A 27,749-nucleotide genomic window follows, 5' to 3' on the forward strand; every position below is an offset into this window, starting at 1 on the left:
GGAGACAGAATCCAAAGCAGGCTCCAGGCTCTGAGCTGTCAGCACAGAGCCCGACATGGGGCTCTAGCCCATGAGCTGTGAGATCATGACCTGAGCCAAAGTCGGAAGCTTAACTGACTGAGCCACCCAGGCGCCCCAAGCATCCAACTCTTAATTTTGGCTCAGGTCATGATCTCACGGTTTATGAGATCAAGCCCCACATAAGCCTGCTTGGGACTCTCTCTCTCACTGCCCCTCCCCCACGAGCATGTGCATTTTCCCTCAAAAATAAATAAAATAAGAAAATTCAACCAAAATTATATTAAGAATTATTGGAAACTTCATACTCCAAAATACAGGCTATTAAGGAACCACCATAAATTTTGTTAGGTGTGATGATGACTGTTGGCACGTTACAAAAATGTCTCTCTAGATTTACTTTAAAATGTTCTGGAAGAATGTTCTCTCCTATCAGCACAGAGCCCGCTTCGGATCCTCTGTCTCCTTCTCTGTCTGCCCTTACCCACTTGTGTGTGCGTGCGGGCTCTCTCTCTCCAAAATGAAAAATAAACATAAAATAAAATGAAATACTTCAGAAGAAGAAAAAACAGAGTGAGGGGAATACATGGAACAAGCCTGGGAGATGTTGGTAATTGTTGAAAGTGGATGATGAGTAGGTGGTATTTCACCACACACATATTCTTTTCTATGCCCGTTCATTACCTCCACTGTTGTGTGTACTTGAAAAGTTCAAGATAAAAAAAAACAAAACAACAAAACCAATGGCAACCACGAACAAAAAGACAACTAAACGATAGAAGTAGGGAGAGGGTGACTAGCAAGATGCAGCGGCAAGGCCCTCTCGCCTGCCTCAGCCTGGCCCCCAGCACCCGCCAGGTCACTCCTGCCCAGCCCAGCCACGAGCAGGTGCTCCTCGTCCTCAAGCACAGGAAGCAGTGGCTGTGCACGCTCTGCCTGCCCTGCTGTGAAGACCCACAACAGTAAACCATCAGGGAGATTTTCCGGTTGCCACGCAAGGAAGATGGAAATGTTTGCAGTTTCCTAGAAGGAGGATCATTACTTAGAGGCTCTAACAAACTGACGTATGGACGTGACACACAGCCTTCTGTTTTGTCTTCCGTGTGGATTCTTCGGAGAGTGAAGTTGGCATTTGAAATGTAATTTGGTATTCTTGGAGACATTAGAACCGGATTTCATTCTCCCTGTAGACAAGGTCGATGGTATGCTTGCAGAAACAGGGATGCGGGGAACGGTATTGGAGACCAACATGAATGAGATTGTTCCCTTCGTTGATGCACAAAAACACCCGAAGACAACCCTGATGAGGCGGGCATCGCTGGAGCGCCAACCTGTGCTGTATCAGCTGTAAAGAACGTGAATCTTCCTTCAATCCCAAGAAATACTGACATTGATAGCATACGTGTAAAAGTGGCAAGGCTGCCTTCTTTTCGGTAAATGATTCGCAAGGCTAAAAAAACAAAATTGGGCTCTTCCCGGGTAAAATCCAGAGGGAAACGGCATTTAATGTTACATGCAGTTGCTCACCACAAATAGGGGAGAGTCTTGGATTTAAGTCAAAGTACTGTATAGAAGTTGTATAACATTGACAAGTTCCTGCGTGATTTTTTTGTCTTTCCTAATCTGCATTCCTGCGTCCGCTGAAGGCCTGTCTCTACATACCGGCTGCTACGGTATTCAAAAAGCATCTTACATATTCTTTAATTACTACAACCCAAATGTTGGTGTTTTGAATGGATTACAAGCGCAGCATTCTCTAATTCCTTCTACTATTTGTCATGGTTGTTATTTAAAGAACCAAGTATATGTTGCATGAAAACAGTATGACCTTTTTCTCTTGGCTTAAATAAGCACCAAAGTAACTGGGGGGGAAAAAATTCAAGTGGAACAGTTTCAGTTGGGCCGTACCTCTCTATGATCTACATTCCCTTAGGTATGACAACGAACATTTAAGCATAACTTTTCAATTTCATTTATTTATTTAAGTAGGCTCTGCACCCAATGTAGGGCTTGAACTCACGACCCCAAGATCAAGAGTCGCACACTCACTGAGCCAGGCAGGTGCTCTTAACCATAACTTTTCCATTGTGATTTTATGTTCACATCATATTTGGATATCCCCCGATATATAGTTTTTTTTTACATTTATTCATTTTTCAGAGACAGAGCACAAGCAGGGGAGGGGCAGAGAGAGAGAGGGAGACACAGAATCTGAAGCAGGATCCAGGCTCCAAGTTGTCAGCACAGAGCCCGACGTGGGGCTCGAACTCACAAACCGCAAGATCATGACCTGAGCCGAAGTCGGAAGCTTAATCCACTGAGCCACCCAGGCGCCCCACCCCCAATATTTTTAAAAGAAAAACTTCAAACATACATGCAGATTTCTCACATCCTTTTTATTTTGAAAAATTTCGGATATCTGTGCAGATCGACAGAACAATACTATGAAAGTCTGTGTGCCCACTATCTAGATTCAACAAGTTGAAAGTATTCATGACCCTTTTGCTCCTTCTGTTGCTCCCTCCTCCTCCTGAGTTTTTCAGTGTCCCTGCTCAGAACCCCCCAACAGCTCCCCTTTCCGTTTGGCCCTTGAATGTGGTTGTTCTAAAACGGCTCCAGCTCTGTCCTTTATCTTGAATTAAGAACTAGAACGTTGTGTCCCTTGTTAAAGTCCTGTCAGTCATCAGAAGATGGAGAGAAATTGCTTGGTGTAGGAGAGCCCATGAGAATGTCTGCTTCCTGAAGTACTTCCTGCTCCTTCCTTTTGATCTTCCCAGTTGCAGATCTTCTGGCCTTTGCGTGTTTACTGTAAACTATACCCTGAAGCTATTCCCAGGAAGGCATGCAGGGGACAGATTTGGTGGAGATTAACGCAGACTAAATATCGTCTTTCTGGGGCGCCTGGGTGGCTCAGTCGGCTGGCCATCCGGCTTTGGCTCAGATAGCGAGTTCAAGCCCCTCATTGGGCTTTGCGCTGACAGCGCTGAGCCAGGTTCGGATCCTCTGTTCCCCTCTCTGTGCCCCTCCCCTGCTTGCGCTCTTATCTCTCAAAAATAAATAAACATTTAAAAAATATGTCATCTTTCTCAGTTATAAAATTGTGGGATGTCACTATCCCCCCTCCCCCATCCCCACAGATAATTTAAAAGTTGACGATTACACACCCCATTAACAGGTTAAATACACACAGTACACATTGATTTCTGGTCTCAAGGCTTCACAGAGCCTGGAAAAGACTGCATCTAACCCTTTTAGTGTCAAAAGGGCAAAGGGAAAAGTTTGTTCAACTAACTCTAACTGCCTGTATTACTTGAATGAGAGGTGAGTGTTGCCTTCAGAAGTTCCTTGCTGTTGAGGTACAGTCTCAGTTATGCTGAGAAGGAAGCCGGAGCTGAGGTGAAGTGGACCTTGAGACTGGGAGAGAAAAAGAGCAGTATCTGGTGCTGACGGGTCGGATAAGGAACAGGGAAGGAAGCTCCCTGAGTCCTTGAGTGTGTGGTGGGGCTTTTTTATTGCTTAAATCAACACAGTGCAGAAAATTAACTAGCATATAAGAGGATCCTTAATAAGCAGTATGTGTTTATTATTGGAAAAGATAAGTTTAAAGAAAAGGAACTAGCTTAAAGCAAGATAGTTTCCTTTTTAATTTTGTTATTTCCCAAATATGGTTGCCCTGTGGCGGCTACTGATTTAATAGAAGTAAAACAGCTGATGTTAATAGAAGTCACAGATTGGTTTTGGTCTTGGTTGGCTTTTTAATTGTTTTTTTTTTTTTTAACGTTTATTTATTTTGAGACAGAGAGAGACAGAGCATGAACGGGGGAGGGGTAGAGAGAGAGGGAGACACAGAATCGGAAGCAGGCTCCAGGCTCTGAGCCGTCAGCCCAGAGCCCGACGCGGGGCTCGAACTCACGGACCGCGAGGTTGTGACCCGAGCCGAAGTCGGACGCTTAACCGACTGAGCCACCCAGGCGCCCCTTGGTTGGCTTTTTAAAACAGAACGGTTGCCCTTTTTATTTTCTATTCCATGTTACATATTGAACAGTGTCAAATATCTAGCTAAAGGATCCCATGTGGAACTCTTTAATAGGAAAATAGTATTGACGGGGCTTCTTATGAATTAAAATGATTAAGAGGAAAGAATAGTTAAAAAGATATATATCCTGTGATTATATAACATACTTTTATTTTAACGAAAGACTAATTATTAATCTCTTATTATAAAATGGTAGCGGAGTTGTAATAATTTACTCTGATTTCATTATCAAAAGTCTAGCACGGGCGCAGTCTGAAAGAAGCCTAGAGTTTAACGTATCGTACCAACGTCGGTTCCTTAGTTTGGCAGCCATACTACAGTAATGTGCGATGTTAACGCTGGGGAACCTGGATGACAATTATGTGGGAACTCTCTGTATTATCTTTGTTACATTTTGTAAATATAAAAGTATTCTAAAATAAGTTTATGAAGAAAAAACAAAGCCTAACATACGATGTTGAGTATAGCAATGGATGTATGGATAACGATCTGCTCAGTATTACCCCAATGACGACTATAATCATGAAAATTACACATGAATAAATCTTGTAAATTAAAAATGTGACATTTTTCAAGAAAGTTCCATGTGAAAATATTCAGCTCAGGTTACCAATTCTAAATTAACAATCAATAAAGCACAATCAGACTAAGAACAGTTCTTTAATGTGTTGGGTACTTAGGACACCTAGAAATACTCTTTCTTGAGGCTAAAATAAATTAGATGAGGCCATTTGAACAAAAGAAAGCTGTTATCTGCCAGTTTCTCCTGCATTTCTGGTTCATTTGGAAAGAAAAACAAAGAACTGCGGGGATCAGATGTCTATGTGTTCCTTCTTTCTCCGTTTTCTGGCATTTGTATATTCCTGAAGTTACAGCAATGGTAAGATCCCACTGAGGTATGGCGTTCTTTCAATAAATAATTGTGCAGACTTCATTAAGGATATCCCATGCCTTCTCATTAAATAAACAGAAAGAAAGACCCTGTGTCCATTAGGCTTCTCGTCGGTCCCACCTCAGTGTTTGACATTCAGTCTTATAGACCAGACAAGTGCAAACAATAGTTCATGGGCCACATTTGGCCTGTTGTCTTTTTTGTTTTTTTAATAGCCCATGAATTAAGAATGGTTTTTACAATTTTTTTTTAAGTTTATTTATTTATTTTGAGAGAGAGCATAGGAGGAGCACAGTGAGGAGAGAGAGAGAATACCAAACAGGCTCATAGCTATCGGCGCAGAGCCCAACGCAGGGCTCCAGCTCACGAACCGTGAGATCGTGACCTGAGCCGAAATCAAGAGTTGGACGCTTAACCAACTGCGCCACCCACGCGCCCCGGTTTTTACATTTTTAAATAATTGAAGTAAAAAATACCAAAAGGAGAATCTTTTGTGGCACATGAAGTGAAATTCAAACTTCAGCATCTGTAATTAAAGTCTTACTGGACTACACCGTAAAATTGTGGCTGCTTTCCTCCTACAAAGGCAGAGCTGAGTAGTTGTGACAGAGACTGTATGGCTTGCAAAGTCTAAAAATGTTTACTATCAGAGCCTTTCGAGAAAAAGTTTGTCGATCTGTGGTAGACAACTTCCCCCATACACACACTCCCTGTTTGTTTTCAGAACAGTGTTCTTGTTTCTTGGCTTTCCAACCAAGTGCCGCTGTGGGATTTAAGCAGCCGTGGGCAGGGCTGGTGTCTCGAGGAAAGGACTAAAAGCGTAGCTAACCAGGAGAGATCTGGCAGACACTAACACTCAGGAAGGTAAGATGTCAAGTACCAGAGGAACTAATATATGGCTGAAGAGGCCAGGCAGGTCCTGGTGATCTAACAGAAAGGAGGTCGCATCTTAAGAAGTCAGCTGAGGAACAGGAGACTTGAGGTACGAGTGGTCTAGGCAGAATCTAGAAGGTCAAAGTTTGCAGCAGGGGCTGCATGAAAAACAAGGTGATACCCAACCCAAGATCTCATCTTGGGGCGAAGGGGATTGTCCCCTTTTAACACTGCTCTCTCGGTTGGATAGCCTTAAGTCCGAAACTACCAGCGCCGTCCGGAAGAAAGTCCAAGTTTAAAAACGCAGACCTGAGGCGCCTGGGTGGCTCAGTCAGTTAAGCATCCGACTTCGGCTCAGGTCATGATCTCGAGGTTCATGAGTTAGAGCCCTGCGTCAGGCTCTGTGCTGACAGCCCAGAGTCTGGAGCCTACTTCAGATTCTGTCTCCCTCTCTCTCTGCCCCTCCTCCACTTGTGCTTTGTCTCTGTCTCTAAAAAATAAATAAATGTTAAAAAAAAAAAATTTGTTTTAAATAAAAATGCAGACCTGAGGGGAACTGCACATTCTCACAGATTAATGCCTCTGAAGGTTGCTGAAGAAAAGCTAATGACTCTGCTACTAGACTTTCCTTAATGTCTAGTTCTACACACATCTTGATTACAAGATGCCATTATTACTTGTATATCTCAGCAGGATAACCTTGGCCCGGAAGCTGGTCCCTCCTTCGTGACTGGGCCCTATATCTAGTTCCATATCACAGTGAAAAGCCATCTTCTTACCAATCTCCCCAGCAAGAAAGTCTCCCTTGTACATCGCTGGAAGTCTCAAGTGCCTATATCTCAATTCCCATTTGGACAAAGTCCATAGTGAACAACAGTTGGGAGAAGAAAAGTGACAGAGGGAAGTCATTTAAGTTGTGCCCATTCAGTCATTCTTAATAGTCAGTGATAAAAATAGATCCCTTAAAACTGGTAAATCCAGGCACCTGGGTGGCTCAGTTGTCTGAGTGTCCAACTCGACATCAGCTCAGGTCATGATCCCAGGGTTGTGGGATCAAGCCCCGTGTCGGGCTCTGTGCTGAACATGGCACCTGCTTGAGATTCTCCCACCCGCCCCCTCTGTCTCTCTCTCTCTGTCTCTCTGTCTCTCTGTCTCTTTCTACCCTGCTCACTCTTGCTCTCTAAAAATATATATATATATTTTTTTAATAAAAAAGAAACCACAACCGATAGAGGCACTTGGGTTGCTCAGTTAGTTAAACGTCAGACTTCAGCTCAGGTAATGATCTCATGGTTCATGAATTTGAATCCCATGTCAGGCTCTGTGCTGACAGCTCAGAGCCTGGAGCCTGCTTTGGATTCTGTGTCTTCCTCTCTGTCTGCTCCTCCCCCACTCACACTCTGTCTCTTTCACAGATAAATAAACACTTAAAAAAAGTTCAAAAAAACCACAACTAATAAATCAAGTATAGAAGAAGTATATTTTAAGATATAAAAATAAATACTAAAAAGAGCAGAAAGAGGGAGGAAGTGTGAATATACTAGTTTCACAAGTACTCAGAGTAAGCAGTCTTACCTAAAGAAACGGGATTAGGGGCACCTGGGTGGCGCAGTCAGTTAAGCGTCCGACTTCAGCCAGGTCACGATCTCGAGGTCCGTGAGTTCGAGCCCCGCGTCAGGCTCTGGGCTGATGGCTCAGAGCCTGGAGCCTGTTTCTGATTCTGTGTCTCCCTCTCTCTCTGCCCCTCCCCCGTTCATGCTCTGTCTCTCTCTGTCCCAAAAATAAATAAACGTTGAAAAAAAAAATTAAAAAAAAAACAGGATTAAGTGTAATATAGAAACTTATATTTATAAAGTTAAAATACAAACAGATATTTTCTTATAACTTATTAGGAAAAACACCCAGAGACACTATAGTCACATTCATACAAGAAAATAGTCCATGTAGTGAAAGATTTAAAATGTTAGAAAAACAAAACAAAAACCCAGAAAACATTATACACAATGTGATGCATATTTAAGACCAAATCTTTACATATGTGGTTTGGATTCGCTGTGACAGGCACTGCTGCCTACCCTACAGCTCTCCCCTTGCTGTTGTTTGGGGGATATACCCAGCCCCTTGGCATGACTCACTGTTGGTCAGGCCTCCTGTCCCTGACACCTAAGAGTAGCCAGGCATATGATCCGTTTGCATGGCCAATGAGATTTGAGGGGACATCTGTAGGGCTACTGGAAAATAAATCTTTTCCCCTGTTAAGAGTAGCCCCAGGAAGACAAAGGCTTTTACCCTCTCTTCTGCCTTTGAATGCACCTGAGAGGTTGGAAACCACAGGAGCCAGTTTGAGTTCCTGAGTCAACAAGAATAAGGAGTGTCCCAGCAGAAGGAGGGAGCCTGTGAACTGAGGGCACTATTGAGCTGTTGAATGAACGCCAACCACCACAGTTGCAGAGTGACTCCTATCTTTACCTCCATCGTTCATTTCTTCAGGCCTAGCATGGAAAGAGGTCTCAGTTCATCTTGCTTAGCAAAACATTCCTTAGAAGCTTTTGGCCAGTTGTCTTCGTAGACCGCTTAGGTATTTCACTTGGAGCAGAGAATAGTTGATTTTGTACTAAAAAATCTTCCCAGCAGAGAATCTTCCTGGCCCTGGAGTATATATAAATGGCCTTGGGCTTGTGGGATGGAATCCCGGAACACTGGAAATAGCCGTGCAATAACAGAAGGTGATTCAAGGAGGAGCTTCTAGAGGTCACACTGAGGGCGTAAACTGCTCCAGACAGCCCTTAATTCCTTGCTTGTATGAATGCTTTAAGCTCCTATAGGAACACATTGAGTGTTCCTCCCGCTTGGTATCTCTCAATGATTTCTTTTTTTTTTTTTTAATATTTATTTATTTATTTTTGAGACAGAGCGTGAGTGGGGGAGGGGCAGAGAGAGAGAGGGAGACACAGAATCTGAACAGGGCTCCAGGCTCCGCGCTGTCAGCACAGAGCCCAATGCAGGGCTTGAGCCCAGGAACCCTGAGATCATGACCTGAGCCGAAGTCTGACGCTTAACTGACTGAGCTACTCAGGCGCCCCACCTCTAGCTGATTTTTTCGTGACTTCTATTCAACCCACAATCTCTCCAGTAGACTTTCTTCCCTTCCCCCGAGGCCCCTCCTCCCTCCCTTTCCCTCGCATTCATTGACTTCCTAATCAGGCTCAAGCTTCTACGACTGTCTGTCTTAACTCCTAGTTCCAAAGATCTCCAGGGCCTCGTCCCCACTGGCTCTCTGTCCCTCCTTTCTAAAACAGATTCATTCTTCGTGCTCCCAGCTTTTCTGGGAGCCACCTCACCACTTTCTTCCCTGTTTACTGCAGCGGGGCTCTGGGTAGTCACCCCACACACCCACCCCCCACAGTGCTGTTTCTTCCCGCATCTCCTGAGCCTCCCTCTGTCCATAGTCTCTCCTGCTGCATATTTGGCAGTCGGTTTCCTTCCCCACAGCTACACTGACGCTGTTCTCTTATAAGGTCAACAATGACCTCTTTTTAGCTAAATCCATTATTCTTTTCTGGTTTCTCAATCTCTTGACCTCTCTGGTACATTAAACACACACACACACACACACACACACGTACACACACACACACACACACACACAAATGATTTCTCCTACCTCAAATGCTCTCTCTCTTCCTTGGCTTTCGTTCTGTTTGCTAGCAATTCCTCCTGTCTTTATTACTTCTATCCCTCTTGCCACCCCTTTACTGGGTACTCCCTTTTTCAACCCTTGGCACTCTAGGCGGTCTTTCCTCTTTCACTCTAACACACAGCATCTTTCCTACAGCTATTCCATCGGTGCCAGAAAGGCCTGTGCTGCTTTCTCACTTACACGTTAGCCCCTCAGTGTTCACTGTTCATCTACTCTTGGTATTTCACTGCTACTGTAATTTGGACCTATCTCCTTTCCCAAACTGGCTCCTCCTCCCCATTGCCCTGCCTTTGGTCATGGCATGGTCATTTTGTCCCTGTGTTAGTTTGATAGCGATGAAGGAGCGTGGGCTAGCTGAGGGCAAAGTGCAGGCTCACGGCATCCCCCCCACCCCCACCAAGGTGGGACATGTATGTTACTCCTTGGACACTCCCAGCTACCCCAAAACAGGAAAGCACAAAAAAACAAACGGTTAAACTGATAAGTGTCTCCACCAGTTTACTAGAAAGAGGTGATCCCATCAACAGCCTGAATTCCCTACTGTCTTATGTTAATGCTTTGCTAGAGGAAAAAACAACCTTAGCTTGACCATAGCTGGGCCTCCAGTAAGTCTTTAGAATGTCAACATGTCTTTAGAAACTCTTTCTTGACTTTGTCTCCTCCAATTCCATAAACTGGTCACCCCCACATTTACAGTGCAGCTCTTCCTGCCCATGGGTCCTGTCCCCATGCTTCAATAAAATCACCTTTTTGTACCAAAGACGTCTTCAACAATTCTTTCTTGGCCATCAGCTCTGAACCCCATGAACCCCACCATGACCCCTAAACCTCATTAGTAGGACTGTCATAACCACAACAACAACAGCAACAATAAAAAAAAAAGAACCCACAGAAACGACATTTAAGGTGTCTTAAACAACAGAAATTAACTTTCTTACAGTTCTGGAAGAAACTAGAAGTCCAAGATTAAGGTGCTGGCAGGTCCGGTTTCTCCTGAGGCCTCCAGTTGGCTTGCAGATGGCCACCTTCTTGTTGTGTCCTCCCTCACATGGCCTCTTCTGTCCACATGCATCCCTGATGTCCTCTCTCTCCTCTTAGAGGGACAGCAGTCATACTGGATTAGAGCCCACCCCAATGACCTCATTTAACCTCAGTTGTGCCTCTGAGGGCCTTATCTCCAAACGCAGACACCTTCTGAAGTACTGGAGTTAGGGCTTTCACATAAAAATGGGGAGGAGGGTAATTCAATCCATTATGTCACCCAGGCCAAAAACTTTACTGTCTTCTTGACTGACTTCTATCTTCTACCCAGACATTTAGTCTTCTGGACTTTTCCTATTAAATACTAAATCGATCTCTTTACCACCATTCCCAAGTGCCGTTGTCAGGCCTTAATCTAGTAAAAAATTTTCCTGCCTCATCTTTGTAAGGCCCTCTATAATCTGATCCACCTCATCTGTTGGCATTTTTACCAAAGCCAATCGTACATAAAAAAATAGAAATGATAATATTAAAAAAAAAAAAAAAAAACAGCCCTCAGCCCTAAACGCAGGCCCAATGCCCAGATGTAGGCTTCATGTAGTTTCTTTGATCTAGAATATGCTTGAGAAAATTACTTTCCACCATATCTCTTTTTTCTTGCCATGCTGGTATTCCATAATCCTAAATAATAATATTATACAATATTATTTAATATTATGCAATAATAATATTGTGCAATATTGAATTGTATCTACCAGTTTAGACATTCTACCTTTTTTAAACAATGTTTTCTACGTTTTTATTAATTTTGAGAAAAACAGAGTGTGAGTGGAGGAGGGGTAGAGAGAGGAGACACACAATCCAAAGCAGGCTCCGGGCTCCGAGCTGTCAGCACAGAGCCTGACGCGGGGCTCGAACCCATCAACTGTGAGATCATGACCTGAGCCAAAGTCAGATGCTCAACTGACTGAACTGTCCAGGTGCCCCTAGACATTCTACTGTTTATGAAGGATAAGAATTAGGCTCAGAGGCACTACCCCATACCACCTCGCCTCATCCCACCGCCCAATTTTTGATAGTTATAAATTATTTTTGGTCCTGAACTTTTTCTTGCCATCAACATTTGAGAGTATTTCTTAATTCCTCACAAAGTAAAATGAGGTTACTAGTGCCCTTGCTCTTCCATTTCTCCCTCTCTTTTCACTTTTTAACTTCTTTTTTAAGAATTTTTTTATTGAGGATAATTCTATTACTTTTATTGTTATTTTTCATGTAAACTCTAAACCCATTGTGGGGCTCGAACTCACAACCCCGAGATCAAGAGTCCCACGCTCTACCAACAGCTTCTGTCAGGTAGATCTTTAATCTCACATTGTTAAGATTGCATGACATCCGTGCATGACAGTATCCAAGAGCTATATGCGTATAGGTTTATTCTAAAAGTGTGATGTCAATACACAGGGCTTACGTTATTATGACTATGTAAATATTGTGCCAGAGGAAATTTTGCCTGTAACATCCACTGTTAACCATCCCTGGACTGTTCAAAATAATATGCTCTGAACATCTGTACAAATACATCCTCTTTTCTTTCATTCTACCTGTTGCTCAAAAATCTTGCCACATTTTAGTTTCCTTCACATTTGGACATTTTGCTCTTAGAGTTTGTAATTTATTTTTTCCTTATTGAGAAGTATGTTAGTTTCCTAGGGCTGCTGTCCTACCATTCTGGAGGCTGGAAGTCCACGTCGGCCGGATCATGCTCTCTCTGGGCCCTAGGGAAGAGCCTTCCTTCTTTCTAGCTTCTGGTGGCTCCAGTAATCCTGGCATTTCTTGCCTTGCAGCCTCAATACTCCAATCACTGCCTCTCTCTCCTTCCCTGTGACTCTGTGTGTGTCCTCTCCTCTTCCTATAAGGGCCCCGCTAAATGCAGGCTGCTTTCATCTCCAGAACCTTCACTAATTATGTCTGCAAAGACCCCATGCCCAGATAATGTTACATTTTGAGATTCCATGTGGGCATGAATTTTAGGGGGCTACTATTCAACACACTACAAGGGGAAAACATGATTTTCTCACTATATTATTAATATTTTCTCTACTGTGGGGCACCTGGTGACTCAGTCAGTTAAATGTTGGACTCTTGATCTCAGGTCAGATCTTGATCTCAGGGGTCATGAGTTCAAGCTCCATGTTGGGCTCCATGCTGGGCATGGAGCCTACCTATATATATATATATATATATATATATATATATATATTTTTTTTTTTTTTTTTTTTTTTTTTTTTCCTCCACCACAGTCTACGGTGAGAGGAAGTTATGGTCCAAAATGAATCCAGGAACTCAAACATTGTCATCACTGCCTTGTTTCTTTCTCTCCGTGCTCTGCCTTTGTTTCTTTCTGTGTCAGCTTCATTCTCCTGCAAGCTTACCTCATGTGCTGACAAAGTAGTTTCCGACATCTCTCCAGGCTCAAGTCTTCTGCACAGATTGTGATCCTAGCAAAAATGAAAACTACTTTACTGATGGTTCCAGTAAAATACCTCTGAAGGACTTTGCTTGGCTCATCTCTGAACAATCACTGTGGCCCAGGGCATGAAGTACGCTCATTTGGCCAAATTTGAGTCGCATGCCCGCCCTGAATGTTGGGAGGTCGGATGACCCTACCCCAGGGATGAGGAAGGGATGGTGTCCTAAGAGATTCTAAATAGACCAAAAAATCACATTATCCCTTGCAAAACCGAAACTAGCTTTATCAATAGCTTGATTGACAGCTGTACATAAAATTCTAGGTTTATAATTTTCTTCCAAAATATTGACAGTAATATCTCATTATTTTCTTTTATCCCAACATTATGAAAAGAAATTGGAAGTACAGAAACATTGGAAGAGTTTTATACTGAACGCCCATAGATCTGTCACTTAGATTCTACAATCAACATTAGATTTCCTTTATTAAATACCTTCCACGTATCCATCCCTCTGCTCATCCATCCATCCATCCATCCATCTTATTTTCTAGGCATTTCAAAGTAAGTCACAGACCTCGCTGCCCTTTACTCTCAGACACTTCAGCGTGCAGATCATTACCGATACTCAATTCGGTTTGATATTTGTTTACAATTTTTTTTCATTTGAGCTAAAATTTTTATACAACAAAATGCGGAAATTTGAAGTGTACCATTCAGTGAGTTTTGACACTGAAACCCAAACCCATATCAAGACATAGAACATTGCGTCTTCCCTCGTGTCCCTTCCCAGGAAATCCCTGCACCTGCCCCCTTGCAGAGGTAACCGCTGTTCTGAATTTTGTTTTTCTCGTGCCTGTTTAGGACTTCCTGTAGATGGACGCATACAGCAGTCACACTTTTGTGTAAGGATTCTTTCACTAAGCATAATGTTTTTACACTTACCCATGTTGTTGTCTGCATCCCTTTCATTGTATAGCTATACCACCGTTTATTTATCCATTTTTCTACTGATAAATACATGGGGACTGTTTCTACTTTTCAGCTATTGTGAATACAGCTGCTACACACATTCTTGCACACATCTTTTGTGTTTTGTTTTGTTTGTTTTGGTTTTTTGTTTTAGAGAGAGAGAGAGAGAGAGAGAGCACGTGCAAGTGGAAGAGAGAGGGGCAGAGGAAGAGAGAGAATCTCAAGCAGGCTCCATGCTTGGCACAGAGCCCACCGCAGGGCTCAGTCCTGTGACCCTGGGATCTTGACCTGAGCTGAAACCAAGAGTCAGATACTCAACCGACTGAGCCACCCAGACGCCCCTGCACACATCTTTTTGTAGGCACAGTTTCCATTTTTCTTGGACAAAGTGCTAGGAGTGGAGATGTGAAGTCATAGAGTAGCTGTAGGTTTCATTTTTTGAGGACCTTGCCAGATCTTCTGCCAGAACGATCATCTTATTTTACAGCCTTCCAATAAAGCATGAGAGTTCTGGTTGCTCCACAGCCCTTGCCAACATTTGTTGTCAGTCTTCCCAATTTCAGTCATATTGGTCATATAGTAGTACTTCATTTTGATTTTAGTTTTTAATTCCTAATTTCTAATGATTTTGAGCAGTTTTTCATGTGCAATTTGTGTATTTTCCTTTAGGTAGTATTTGATTAAATCTTTCAGTCACTTAAAAACATGAATTATCTTTTTTTTTTAAACACAAGTGGGAAAGTTTATTAAAGTAAAAAGTGCACTCTCAAAATAGGAGACCGGCCGAGCTCGAGAGAGAGCTGCATCAGATTATCTTTTTTGAACTGTACAGCTCTTTTTTTGTTGGCAGGGTTCTTTATATATTCTGGATTTTGAGCTTTCTCGAGTATGTTTTTTAAGTATTTTTTCCAAACAATACATTGTCTTATAAATGTATTTATAAGAAACAGAACTATTTAAAACTTGATGAATTTATCATTTCTTCTTATGTTTTTTGCTTTCAGCGTCCTTCCTACCCCAAGTCATGAAGATATTCTTCTGTGTTTTCTTCCATATTTTTTTAAATGTTTTTTATTTATTTTTGAAAGACAGAGAGGGTATGCGCAGGGGAGAGACAGAGAGAGGGGTAGACACAGAATCCAAAGCAGGCTCCAGGCTCTGAGCTGTCAGAACAGAGCCTGATGTGGGGCTCAAACTCATGAACCATGAGATCATGACCTGAGCCAAAGTCAAATGCTCAACCAACTGAGCCACCCAGGCACCCCTCTTCCATCTTTTTGTTTTAGTTATTATGTTTAGTCAAGAATTCATCTCGGTTTATGTGTATGGTTTGAGGTAGGGATCAGGATTCTTCTTTTTCCCCCTATGGATATCCAGTTGTTTTAAGACATTAACAAAAATTCTAATGTTTTCTGATATCTAATAATTGCAGATTGCCTGCTGCAAGTCTGATTTTTATTCCCTTGAAGGTGACTGATTTCTTCCCTCTCTAAGTGCTTTTTGGATCTTATTTTTTCCTTAGTACATCTAATATTATCCTGCCAACCTCTCAGTATCTTCTTTCGATCTGAAGATTCATAGCGATCTTAGCTTTGGTAGATTTTCTTCAGTGATTTCTATCATAACTTCTACCCTTGCATTTTCTCTGGGCTCTCTTTCTAGAACACATTTTGGTTGTATTGTGGACCTGGATTAGACCTCCAGGTCTTTTATATTTTCTTTTATTTTTTGTCTTTCTCATTTTTCTCATGTTATATTTCTACCTTTTTAGAAACAATTAAAGTGTGGCAAGCATATTTTTAATTTCCAAGTACTTTTTCTTGTTCTCTAACTGTTCCTTCTTTATAACATCTTGTTTTTACTTTAGGTATTTATTATATCTAGAATATCTCCAAAAATATTAATTAGAGGCTTGAAAATTTATTTTTCTGTTACTTAAATTGGTTCTTGTGAGGTCAGATTTATTTTTGCTTCTTCTGGTTTTTTTTTTCTTTCTTTCTTATGTAGCTGATTTCCCTCCTGTGCCCAGTGATGTGGGGGATGCTTTTTATAGTTTAAAAAAAAAACAAAATAAGCTGATTTTTTTCTAGATGTGTTTCCTCTACTATTGCATATAGGGTGGTTTTCCTGCTAGCTAATTACTCAGAAACCAGAAGAGGCTGACAGGAAGTTCTGTGTTCATGAGCAGAGCTTGCTACACAGGAAGACTTCCTGTTACAATGAAAAAATGGAGAGCCAGAGAGAGGAGGGCTTTGCTGGGCCGCTACCACTCACCCCCCTAGTATTGGTTCATCAGTATTATATAAAAGCTATTGTCTGCTGATTGTCCTTTTTTAATTTCTCACGAGATGAGAAATTTATCTATCTATTTATTTATGTTTTTTAAAGTTTATTTACTTGTTTTGAGAGAGAGAGAGAGAGAAAGAGGCAAGGAGGGAGGGGCAGAGAAAGAGAGAGAGAGAGAGAGAGAATCCCAAGCAGGCTCTGCACTGTCAGTGTAGAGCCTGATGTGGGCTCTGTCTCACAAACCCTGAAATAATGGCCTGAGCTGAAACCAAGGGCCATAACCTTAACCAACTGAGCCACCCAGGTGCCCCTGGATTTCTTCATTTAAAAAAAAAAAAAATATATATATATATATACATACATATGTAGTTATTTTTAATTGTGTGTTGTAAGGGAGGGGAGACAAATGGATGTGCTCAGGCTGCCATTTAAAACTAAAGCTTCGGGGCGCCTAGGTGGCTCAATCAGTTAAGCGACTGACTACAACTCAGGTCATGATCTCATGGTTTCTGAGTTTGAGCCCCATGTTGGGATCTGCGCTGACAGCTTGAAACCTGGGGCCTGTTGGATTCTGTGTCTCCCTCTCTCTCTGCCCCTCCCCTATTCACGCTCTGTCTCTCTTTCCTTAAAATAAATAAACATTAAAAAAATTTTAAAAAAAATAAAACTAAAGCTTCATTCTATCTTTCAAATTATTTATTTCCTGCTCTTTTTTTTTAATTATTTTTTTAATGTTTATTTATTATTGAGAGACAGAGAGAGACAGAACATGAGCAGGGGAAGGGCAGACACAGAATCTGAAGCAGGCTCCAGGCACAGAGCCTGACGCGGGTCTTGAACTCACAAACCGCAAGATCATGACCTGAGCCGAAGTCAGACGCTTAACCGACTGAGCCACCCAGGTGCCCCTGCTGCTCTTTCTGAATGGCATCTTTCATTGGATTTGGGTCCATATCTTTACTTTCTCATGGCTATGCCAGACTAGCATCCACTTTCATGCCCTCAGTTATTGTGTTCCTTTTTCCAGAAACTTTCTTCTTCTTATCCCTCTTTTCTCCCACCTTAACCTAGTGAAATTCTTCCCAACTCCTGAAGCTAATTTGAACGTCCTTCCTCCATGAATCCCATCTATTTAAAGTACCTTTGATTGGCCTTCCTTTTATCTTACTGTTACTCAACTCAATGCCTCTTGTTCACAATTCAGCTCTTAATTACACAGTGTAGTATTGGTCACTCTCATTTCAAATGTTTATTATTATGTTGGTAACTATTAAAAAGTCTTCGGGACAAGCATTTAGTTTTCTCTGTCCTTCAAAACACACAGCACAGTATGCATTTTAATAGGTATTCAATAAGTATTTGTAATTGATCAGCTTCCCTACTATTTGCAAGAAAGAAGATAGATAATAGCTTATATTTCTTTCTTCTGGAAACAGTAAGACGAGTCTTTTAATTGAAAGCTGAATTGGGGATGTTCTGTTTCAGGCAAAAGAAATGCTGATTTTTCTGCACTAAGTTAATATATAACTATATTAAGTTACATAGCATAAATGTCTGCTCAAAGCCATGGCAATAGACAGATCCACCAAAATTGAAGCAATTGAGGTCAGAGGGGTTTGGGAAAAGCAAAATAGCAAAAGGTGATTTAAAAATAGACTTCAGGGGCACCTGGGTGGCTTAGTGGGCTAAGCATCTGACTTGATTTTAGCTCAGGTCATGGTCCCAGCCTTGTGGGATCAAACCCTTCATTAGGCTCCATGCTGAGCGTGAAGGCTGTTTGGGATTCTCGCTCTCTCTCTCTCTCCCCCCTCCTCCCTTTGCCTCTTTCCCCTGCTTGCTCTGTCTAAAATAAAAATAATAAACAAGTTAAAAATAAATTAAAATAGATTATTTATAGATTTAAATTTCTGTAACACTGCTAACAATGTCATCTTCAATTAAAAAGGAAAGTTGTCTAGTGGTAGAAAAAGAACAAATAATAAGAAATAATGTGCTTCTGGTAGTAATTACCACTGTTCACTAAGTATATCTGCTTCCCTACCCTTCTGGGCACATGGTAGTTTTGTCCTGCCTTGATCCAGTGAAGTTAGGGGTAGCCATGTGACTTGCTTTGGCCAAAGAAATGAGAGTGAATGTGGTGTCACTTTCAGGTGGAAACTTTAAAAGCCAGTGAGGGATTTCCCATATTCCTGATTTCTGCCTGAGTGATCATGGAAGCATGTGATACTCCGTAATTCTGAATTCCAGAAAGTATGTAGTGAACAGTCTGTGTGCAGATCTGTGATGGAAAGAGTGTGAGTGAGAGACAGACCTTTGTTGTTTAAGCCACTGAGTATAAATGATTGCTGTTCAGGCTCATCAAACCACCACCTGTGGGCCAGTTGCCTGTTTTGATAAAATTTTACTAGAACATAGGGAAGACATTTGTTTCTGTGTTGTCTGTGTCTGCGTTCATGCTAGAACTGAATTGACTAATTACAACAGAGACCATATGGCCTGCCAGCTGAAAATATTTACTATCACTCTTCAAAAAAAAGCTTGTTGACCTCTGACCTAGGCTATCCTAACTGTGATAGAGCTGAAAGTCTTTGATAAGTGTCCTTTTATGGCTACTTCCTGTTTTGTACACAACACAAAAGATATAGTAGCTAGCTAGCTAGCTTCCAAGATGGCAGCGGTGATCCCCAACCCTGAACACAAGGATATTCACATCTCTGTGCACTTCCTTCCCACACTGAGCAGGGCTGACTTGTGTAACCAATGTGGAAGTAATGGAGTGTGACTTCCACGTTTGGGTCATTAAAGATCGTGTGACTCCCATCTGCCTCTCTCTGAGACCACTCACTCTGGGAGAAGCCACTACCATGTTCCAAGGGCACTTGAAGCCTTGGAGAAGCCACATGGTGAGAAAACGAGGCCTCCTGACAACAGTTATGTGGGTCAAGCCCTCAGATGATTGCAGCCTCAGCCAAGGTGTTGACTACATGAGTGCTCTGAGCCCAAATCACCCAGGTAAGCTACTCCTGGAGACCTGACTTAGAAGAAATTATAAGATAATAAACATTTGTTTTTTTATTTTAGTTTTTTAAATGTTTATTTATTTTGAGAGAGAGAGGGAGGGGCAGAGAGAGAGAGAGAGAGAGAGAGAGAGAGAGAGTCCCAAGCAGGCTCCACGCTGTCAGCTCAGAGCCCAATGTGGGGCTCCAACTCGAACCATGAGATCGTGACCTGAGCCGAGATCAAAGAGTCTGATGCTTAACTGACTGAGTCACCAGTCGCCCCACATTTGTTGTCTTAACAATAAATTTGGGAGTAATTTGCTATTCAGAAGTAGATAATTAATGCAATATTCAAATGAAAAAATATCCTCGTACTCTGTACACTTACACATCTATGTATTTGCTTGTGCGATTTTACAGACACATGCACATTATTTTACTATTTTATTACTGGACAAAGAATTTGTGGACTTCCATAATTATAGTATACTTGTGTGAATATAGATAAGTTTATCTTACCTGTGGAAGAAATTATTGTACATGTATAGATCGCTCCCATTTCCTTTTTAACACTGAATCTTTGTGGAATAGAGGTGAAATGTGTTCTGCGAAGGAAGGAAAAGAAACTCCCAATATTTCAGTATTTCTTGATAGGGTAACTGCTCATGTTTACCCTAAGTTCTTTGTATGCAGGATTAGGGTAGAATGAATGGAGCAAACTCCTCATAGTACTTGATTATTTTATTTCTAAGTGATGATGCAAAAGTGTCAGAAGCCAGGTTTTTCCAATTAACTACTATAACCTTTATATATACATTAAATGGAACAGTTAGTAATAACATTTGGAATTGTAAGAGTGACATATGGAATCAAGAAAGACCTTTGAAATGAAATTAAGGAATAGTCAAGAGGCAAAAGTCCATAGGAAGCAGGCTTCAAGGAAAACTGAAGAAAAGTGTTCCTGATGGCATTTGCTTTTTCTTTTGCATATTGAGACCAACAGGCAAAGAAAATGGGTAAAAAATTCCTTCTCAAATGGTATCAGCAGATTAGTTTGCATAGCAGTTTGTATGTATTTAACCCAGAATATAAACAAATAAATTAACCCAAAATATAAACAAACGATTTTTGGATAGTACTGGTAGGCATAAAGCCTGAGAAATAGAAAATAAAAAAGGAAAGTTAGAAAGAAAGAGAGTGGGGAATGAAAAAAGGCTAAAAAATGAAGAAAATCCATGGAGCCATGTGAGTTTTCACATGCATATTCCTTGGATTCTTAACCATGTTCCAAACTTGGGGACAATGCAGGTTATCTGGCCAAATCTCATTTTCTAAGCCTATGGCTTCCCTTGGGCCTTCAGGGAATAAATAGTCCACTATCAGTCAGCAAATGAGTACTGGCTTCCACAGCTTGGGCCCCCATGAAATGAGGCCAGGACTAGAGGAGAAATTCATCAACTTACTGCTACCCCAGCAAAGACCTCAAAACATAGTTTCTTTCTCCTTTTTATATCATGTTTGTTTAGGGGCGCCTGGGTGGCTCAGTCGGTTAAGCATCTGACTTCAGCTCAGGTCATGACCTTACAGTTTGTGGGTTCAAGCCCCACGTCAGGCTCTGTGCTGACAGGTCAGAGCCTGGAGCCTCCTTCAGATTCTGTGTCTCCCTCACTCTCTGCTCTTACCCCATTCATGCTCTGTCTCTCTCTGTGTCGCAAAAATAAATTAAAAAGTTAAAAAAAAAAATTTATATCACATTTGTTTAGTGACCGTATGACTCTATTGTGGACGGAAGGGCTGTATGTGCCTTGAATAATCCCTGTTGGACTGTGAGATTTTATTATTAAATCCCATGTTATCATACATACCTTAAATGATAAGCCTGTATGGTTGAATTTGGGAGACCAGGTTCCTGGTGCTGTTGCCTATACGATCAAACTATAGAGCTAATTCTCCAGGCCTGGATTGTCTAAGCATAAACTTGTCCTGTGTAGATGTTTATTGTGCTGATTAATTTTTATATAATAAGTATGACCAACAGTCAAGACCATATCTGATAAACTAAATAGCACTATGAAGGAATAAAATATTTGAGAATTCCTGAAAAATCTAGCATGCTTGCTGACCATAAATATGAGGAGAGCTGTTGAGAAAACCAGATTTTTCAAAGAGAAAAGAATGTGTGTGTAGACAATGTATATCTTAAAGGGAAATTCTTTGGTTCTTTTTAGAATAGTAAACAATTGTTAAATACTTTATTGGCTTTCTTGTTGTCATATATTTAGGCAATGTAAGCATTCACTTGAGTAATCATTTCCTAACTTGGACTGAACGTGCAGGAGTTGGCTTGGAGGAGGTTAGCCTTGGAGCCCCCTGGATTCTGTTTCTTCGGGGAGGAGGCTGGCACAGAATCTTCAAAAAGTGTCATTTTATTAAAAATGTAAACTGGGATGGCACCTGCTTTTCTTTTTTTTTTTTTTTTTTAATTTTTTTTTTTCAACGTTTATTTATTTTTGGGACGGAGAGAGACAGAGCATGAACGGGGGAGGGGCAGAGAGAGAGGGAGACACAGAATCGGAAACAGGCTCCAGGCTCCGAGCCATCAGCCCAGAGCCCGACGCGGGGCTCGAACTCACGGACCGCGAGATCGTGACCTGGCTGAAGTCGGACACTCAACCGACTGCGCCACCCAGGCGCCCCTGGCACCTGCTTTTCAACTAAGAAAATGTTATACAATGTATCTAATGTAAGTTTAACCCTCTAATGCAATTTAAACCCTCCAAGGGGAAATTAGGCAGATTAAAAAATTTCTTCTTACATTTATTTTTAGAGAGTGAGCAGGAGAGAGGGGCAGAGGAGAGAGAGAGAATCTCAGGCTTAGTGCAGAGACCAGCGCAGGGCTCTATCTCACGACCCTGCTGAGATCACGACCTGAACTGGTGCCAAGAGTCGGACCCTCAACCCATTGAGCCACCCAGGCGCCCCACTGAAGCAGATATTTTTAATCAAGGTGCCCACCATCATCATTCCACAAATCCCACTGTTTGAAGCAGCCTAACTCAAAGAAGCCAATTCTAACGTGATTGAGTGGTTTTCCCATAGTTAAAGCTAAATTTTAACTGAGTCCTATCTGACTTTTATCTGAATTTCATCAGAACATTATGGTCATGGCATTTTAAAGATTTCTTTCCTTTGATTATCCTTCCCATTTTACAGCCCTTCCAAATTGCAGAGAAGATTGAGCTAGAAGTGTTTTCTTCCCCCAGAGCACACTGCTGATATTTCTTGGCTCATCTCACTGAGACCAGACATGGACCCCCTGCACACAGGGTCATAGGATTTGTTCAGCTGTGACCAAGAATCTCCAGTTCTATGGCATGGTAGCTGAAATGGAAAACTGCATTTTTTACCTTGACACCTCCTCCATCCTAGTTTTTCAGGATTGATGATTGGGGTAAGCGTAAAAACTTTTCAGTGGTTTCTTAGATAAGATACCAAAAGCACAAGCAACAACAAAAGAAAAAATACATAAAGTGAACTGCATCAAACTTTAAAACGTTTGTGTTTCAAGGAACAGCACCAAGAAAGAGAAAAGACAGCTCACAGGATGGGAGAAAATATTTGCAAATCATGTATCTAATACACCTCAGTAATAAAAATGCAACCCAACTAAAAGATGGGCAAAATCTCTGAGTAGAAATTTCAACAAAGAAAATAGAAAGATGACCAAAAGCACATGAAAGGACGCTTAGCACCCTTAATCATCAGGGAATGGTAAATCAAAACCCCCGTGAAATACCCCTTCACATGCACCAGGGTAACTATAATCAGAAAGAGAGATAACAACAAGGATGTGGAGAAGGAGCCCCCAGACACTGCTGGTGGGAACGTCAAGCGGTGCCATCACTTCGGAAAATAGTCTGGCAGTTTCTCAGATGGTTAACGATAGAGTTAACATCTGCCCCCCAGTAATGTCACTGCCAGGTGGATTCATTTCTCAACAAAGAGAATTGGAAACACATGTCTGCACAAAAGCTTGTATACAAATGCTCATAGCAATATTATTCATAGCCAAAATATTCATATTCATAGCAATAGTATTCATAGCCAAAGAGCAGGAAAAAACCTTAAATATCCATCAACTGGTGAGTGGATAAACAAAAGATGATTTATCTGAAGAATATGAAACACTAATTTGAAAAGATCTCTGTACTCCTCTGTTCACTGCAGCATTGTTTACAGGAGCCAAGATACGGAAGTAGCCCAAGTGTCCGTCCGTAGACGAGTGGATACAGAAGATGTGGAGATACATACGATGGAATATTACTCAGCCATAAGAAAGGATGAAATCTAGCCATTGGCAACGACATGAATGGACCTTGGGGGTATTATGGTAAGTGAAGTAAGTCAGATGGAAGAGGACAAATTCTGTGTGGTTTCACTTATAGGTGGAATCTAAAAAACCAAACGAACGAACCAACAAAACGAAAACAAATTCACAGATATAGAGGATGGAGTGGTGGTTGCCAGAAGGGAAAGGGGTTGGGGGTTGGACGAAATGGGTAAAGAGCTCAGCTGTATGGTGAAGGGCAGCAACTAGACTCTTTGTAGTGTATACAAATATCGAGTTATAATGTTGTACACCTGAACCTTACATAATGCCATATACCAATTTTACATCAATAAAAAATATGAAATAGGCAGTGAACTATTATTCAGCACTAAAAAGGAACTAAGTACTGAGATATAATACAACAGAACATGAATGAACCATTACACTTAGAAGCCAGTCACAAAAGGACACATATTGTGTGATTCCATTGATATGAACCATAAGAGAAGGCAACTCTGGAGAGACAGAAGACAGATTAGTGGTTGCCTGAGACTGAGGAAGATGATAAGGGAGAGTACCTGCTAATGGGCACAGGGTTTCTTATTTGGGTGACGAAAACGTCCTAAAATTGTGATTAGACAACTCGGTGAAAATACTAAAAACCATCGAATTGCACACTGTAAATAGGTGAATTTATGCTACGTCAATCATACTTGTAGCTGTTATTTAAAAAACTCATCTATGGAAGTGATCAAGGGTACAAATCAGGGGCAGATCAAGAAGACAGGGGCCTGTTGTCATGGGGGAGGTGGTGGCACTTGGTGGCTACCGGTGGCCAAGGAAGAGGCAGTGACACTGGACTTGGTTGGGGGCAGCGGCAGATTTGGGGCTTCCGCAGCTTCTTCCAGGGCGGACGTCCAGCACAGCTGCTGTTGAGACCGAAGATCTTCCTTCTCGTCCCTCGATTGGAGTATTGGTGTACCGGCCATCTTCAGACGCCTCTGGAAGACAGATGAGGAAACTGAGGCCTGGGGAAGTTACAAAACTTGTTCAAAGTCACACAGTTTGTAAAGGACACAGCCAAGACTAGAGTGGGTTGTCAAAATTAAAACAAACAGTCTACAGCAAAGTTTTAGGGGAAAGAAAGATGTTTGTGATCCACAAGCCAGTCGTCCACATCAGGGGCAGGCGGATGAAGAAGGGGTTTGTACTGGAAAATGCAGCTTCCCGGTTGATGACCTTGGCCATATAGAAGTTAAGGAGACCAGAGGAAGGCACAGCTGGGAAGATGCTGTTAAAAGATTGAAAGCTGAAAGGACGTTCTTCAAAGGCTTCTTTGGAAGGCGGTCCTGTGGGTTTCAGCAGGTGGACCGCCAGTTGTGGATGAAAATACTAAGGGGTGCCTGGGTGGCTCAGTCGGTTAAGCGATCCACTCTTGATTTCGACTCCAGTCATGATCTCATGGTTTGTGAGATCGAGCCCCGCATCAGGCTCTGTGCTGACACTGCAGAGTCTGCTTGAGATTCTCTCTCTCTCTCTCTCTCTCTCTCTCTCCCCCCCCCCACACACACACACTGTCTCTGTCTCTCTCAAAATAAATAAACTTTAAAAATTAAAAAAAAAAGAAAAGAAAATACTAAGGACCTCATAGTTGACCAGACAATAGAAAAAGTTACTTCCTGTGTCCCAGGTAGGAACTTGATAGAGGCTTCTCTGACATATGTCGTGATGGCACTGCTTGGCGCTGATCTGTCATTGCTCCATGGCTGTCAAGGTCATGGCTGCAAGATTGAGCATGAAGGAGAGGAAGCAGAAGCTGGAGAAGGAATGTGGGGTGACTGCTACTTTTGATGCTAGTCGAACCACTTGTACAACAGAAGGGTCATTCCGTGTCACAACAGCCACCGAGCACGCAGAATGAGAGCAATCATGAAACAGACCCAAGGTGTCCAGAAAGGGCCGGAGTGGTGGGAAGCAGACAGCATCAGCTCCCTGTGCTCATGGAGCATGCCCTGCGAGGGTCCCTTCTCATCTGCCCCAGTGACCACGCCGGTGACAGCGGTAGCATCACCATCTCCTGCCTTTCAAGTGAGTGGCCCTGACTCGGCCTCCCGTGGGCTTGCGGCTCAGCCAGCCCGCACCGCCCTCGTGGCCACAGCAATGAAGCCAGCCCTGGAGCCCTGGGCCCTGATGCTGTTCACGGGGGAATTGCAGCCACGCACTCGGGGCCGGAGGCGGTCAGTCTTCAGGTGCTGTCCCTCCAGGTCTTGTCCAGGCTGCTCACAGACACACTCCCCCTGTGGCGGACTGCTGGTTAGAAGAGGGGTTCAAGAGTGTCCGGGTTCAGCTGCCCTTCCGCGGTCAGTTCTCCAGCCTCCCACACCCACTGCCATCACCCAGCCAGCACCGCCTTTCCAAGGGAACTCATTCCTCACCTCCCAGCCTGTGCCAGTGGTCTGGTCCCACCCCTGCAGCCAGCCTTTGTCCCTGCCCAGTCCTATCCTGTGGCCAATGGGATGCCCTATCTGGCACCTCATGTGTCTGTGATGGGCATCACTCCCTCCCGATGGCAGCCAATGTGTATGACACTGTGGGCCACCCTCAGGCTGCCCACCCCCATCAGCCTCCCAGCCCAGTCAAGCCCCAGACATTCCCTTAGTAGGGGACAAGCCTACTTTCCTACAAGACTGCCAGTCTTTCATTAAGCCTCCTGCTCAGCACCCCAACGGTTCTGTAGCTTTCAGCGGTGTAGACAATGGTGGGTTGGCCTCAGGAGATGAGCACACAGAGGTTCCTGCAGGCACCTGTCCAGTGCATCCTTCCGAAACCCGGTGGGCTGCATTAGGAAGCAAGTCTGGGCAGCGTACGAACCCCTCACCCACCAACCCTTCTTCCAGTGACTTACAGAAGATGTTTGAAATTGAACTTTAAGCAGTCTGTATGGCTTATGTATGTTGTGTGTACCTAGACAAGGGCAGGGGCAGAGGTCAAAGGAGCAAAGGGAACTTTGCCTTCCCTGTCCGTTTACTTTCCACTAATCCCAAGGGTCCCAAGGAGCTTGTCCAGGCACAGGGTTCTATGAAAGGTGCTTTTGAAAAGAAAGGGGCAGGAACATTTCTAGAGAAAAGTTGTCTTGCAGTTAGGCTAAAGAAGTCAAGGAAATGTTGCCCTCGGTCCACCTCCTACTCCTGCAGTCCCTCACAGATCTCGGACAGCAGAGAGGCAGAAGTATACGGACAGGAGTCTGTATTCAAAGCACATTTACTGGAGTATAAAACAGTAGGGGAAGCAAAACCATCTCCCTTTGTTTTTCATGCCATTTGCCTGCTGCCCCTCAGTGCTGGCCTGTCTTAGAGCCCAAGAACGTGCTGGCCTGCGCTTGGGCTGGGGACAAGAGATAGGCGGGCTATGCTGCCAGGATTCCCAGGAGGTCACATCAGCAGTTGTCCAGGAGATTTTAGGTGTATCTTTAGGTATATTGTAGGTGTAAAGTTGAGCTTCCACTTTGAGTAAGAATAAACATAAATCTGTATCAAAAAAGCCAAAATCCTTATTTTCATGCATTTACATATTTTAAATAGTTGTCAATATTAAAAAGTTGTATGAATGTAAGTGATCTTGCCAAAGGTAAAAGGGTTACCTGTGAGAAGCTGTACATCTGATTGATTTATCAGTGATGCCTGTCAAAGTGGGGAGAGGGAATGTTGGGAGTCGCAGATGAGATCTCTGGCTTATTTGGTATCATTTGTGGTAAGTAGCACATTGCAGCAACACATGCGAGTGACAAATACAGTCACTAGGTGCTGGTTGTAAAGAAAAGAAAGAGCAGTGTTGTCCTGGGTTTCAACCTGGGGTGAAATTCTAATGTCGTTATTTTGTTTTGTTTTTTATTATTTTTACAAAGTTTATTTATTTTTGAGAAAGAGAGAAAGAGAAAGTGGGCAGGGGAGGGGCAGAGAGAGAATTCCAAGCAGGCTCCGTACTGTTAGTGGGGAGCCCGACGCAGGGCTTGAACCCACAAACCGGGAGATAATCACCTGAGCCCATGTCAGACGCTCCACTGACTGAGCCACCCAGGTGCCCCTAATGTCATTATTTTAATGGAATCAATCTAAATACACTTTGAATATGTATTGGCCCTGATGGACTGCTGCAGTTTCTTTATGTCAATCCTCTATGTTTGAACTCTAGGGT

General features: G+C 42.6%; 1 long non-coding RNA gene and 1 pseudogene across 1 annotated transcript; both read left to right on the forward strand.

The window, feature by feature from the left end:
* The first annotated feature begins 18,526 nt into the window (after window positions 1–18,526).
* Window positions 18,527–23,615, forward strand: LOC125165799 (uncharacterized). The gene is made up of 3 exons (XR_007152227.1): window positions 18,527–19,238; window positions 22,439–22,676; window positions 23,465–23,615. It is a non-coding gene; the product is annotated as an uncharacterized LOC125165799 (long non-coding RNA).
* Window positions 23,616–25,064: 1,449 nt separating this feature from the next.
* Window positions 25,065–27,485, forward strand: LOC125165797 (protein numb homolog; annotated as a pseudogene).
* Window positions 27,486–27,749: the final 264 nt, after the last annotated feature.

This window comes from Prionailurus viverrinus, chromosome B2, assembly GCF_022837055.1.
Source record: "Prionailurus viverrinus isolate Anna chromosome B2, UM_Priviv_1.0, whole genome shotgun sequence".
In the NCBI taxonomy this organism is placed as follows: domain Eukaryota; kingdom Metazoa; phylum Chordata; class Mammalia; order Carnivora; family Felidae; genus Prionailurus; species Prionailurus viverrinus.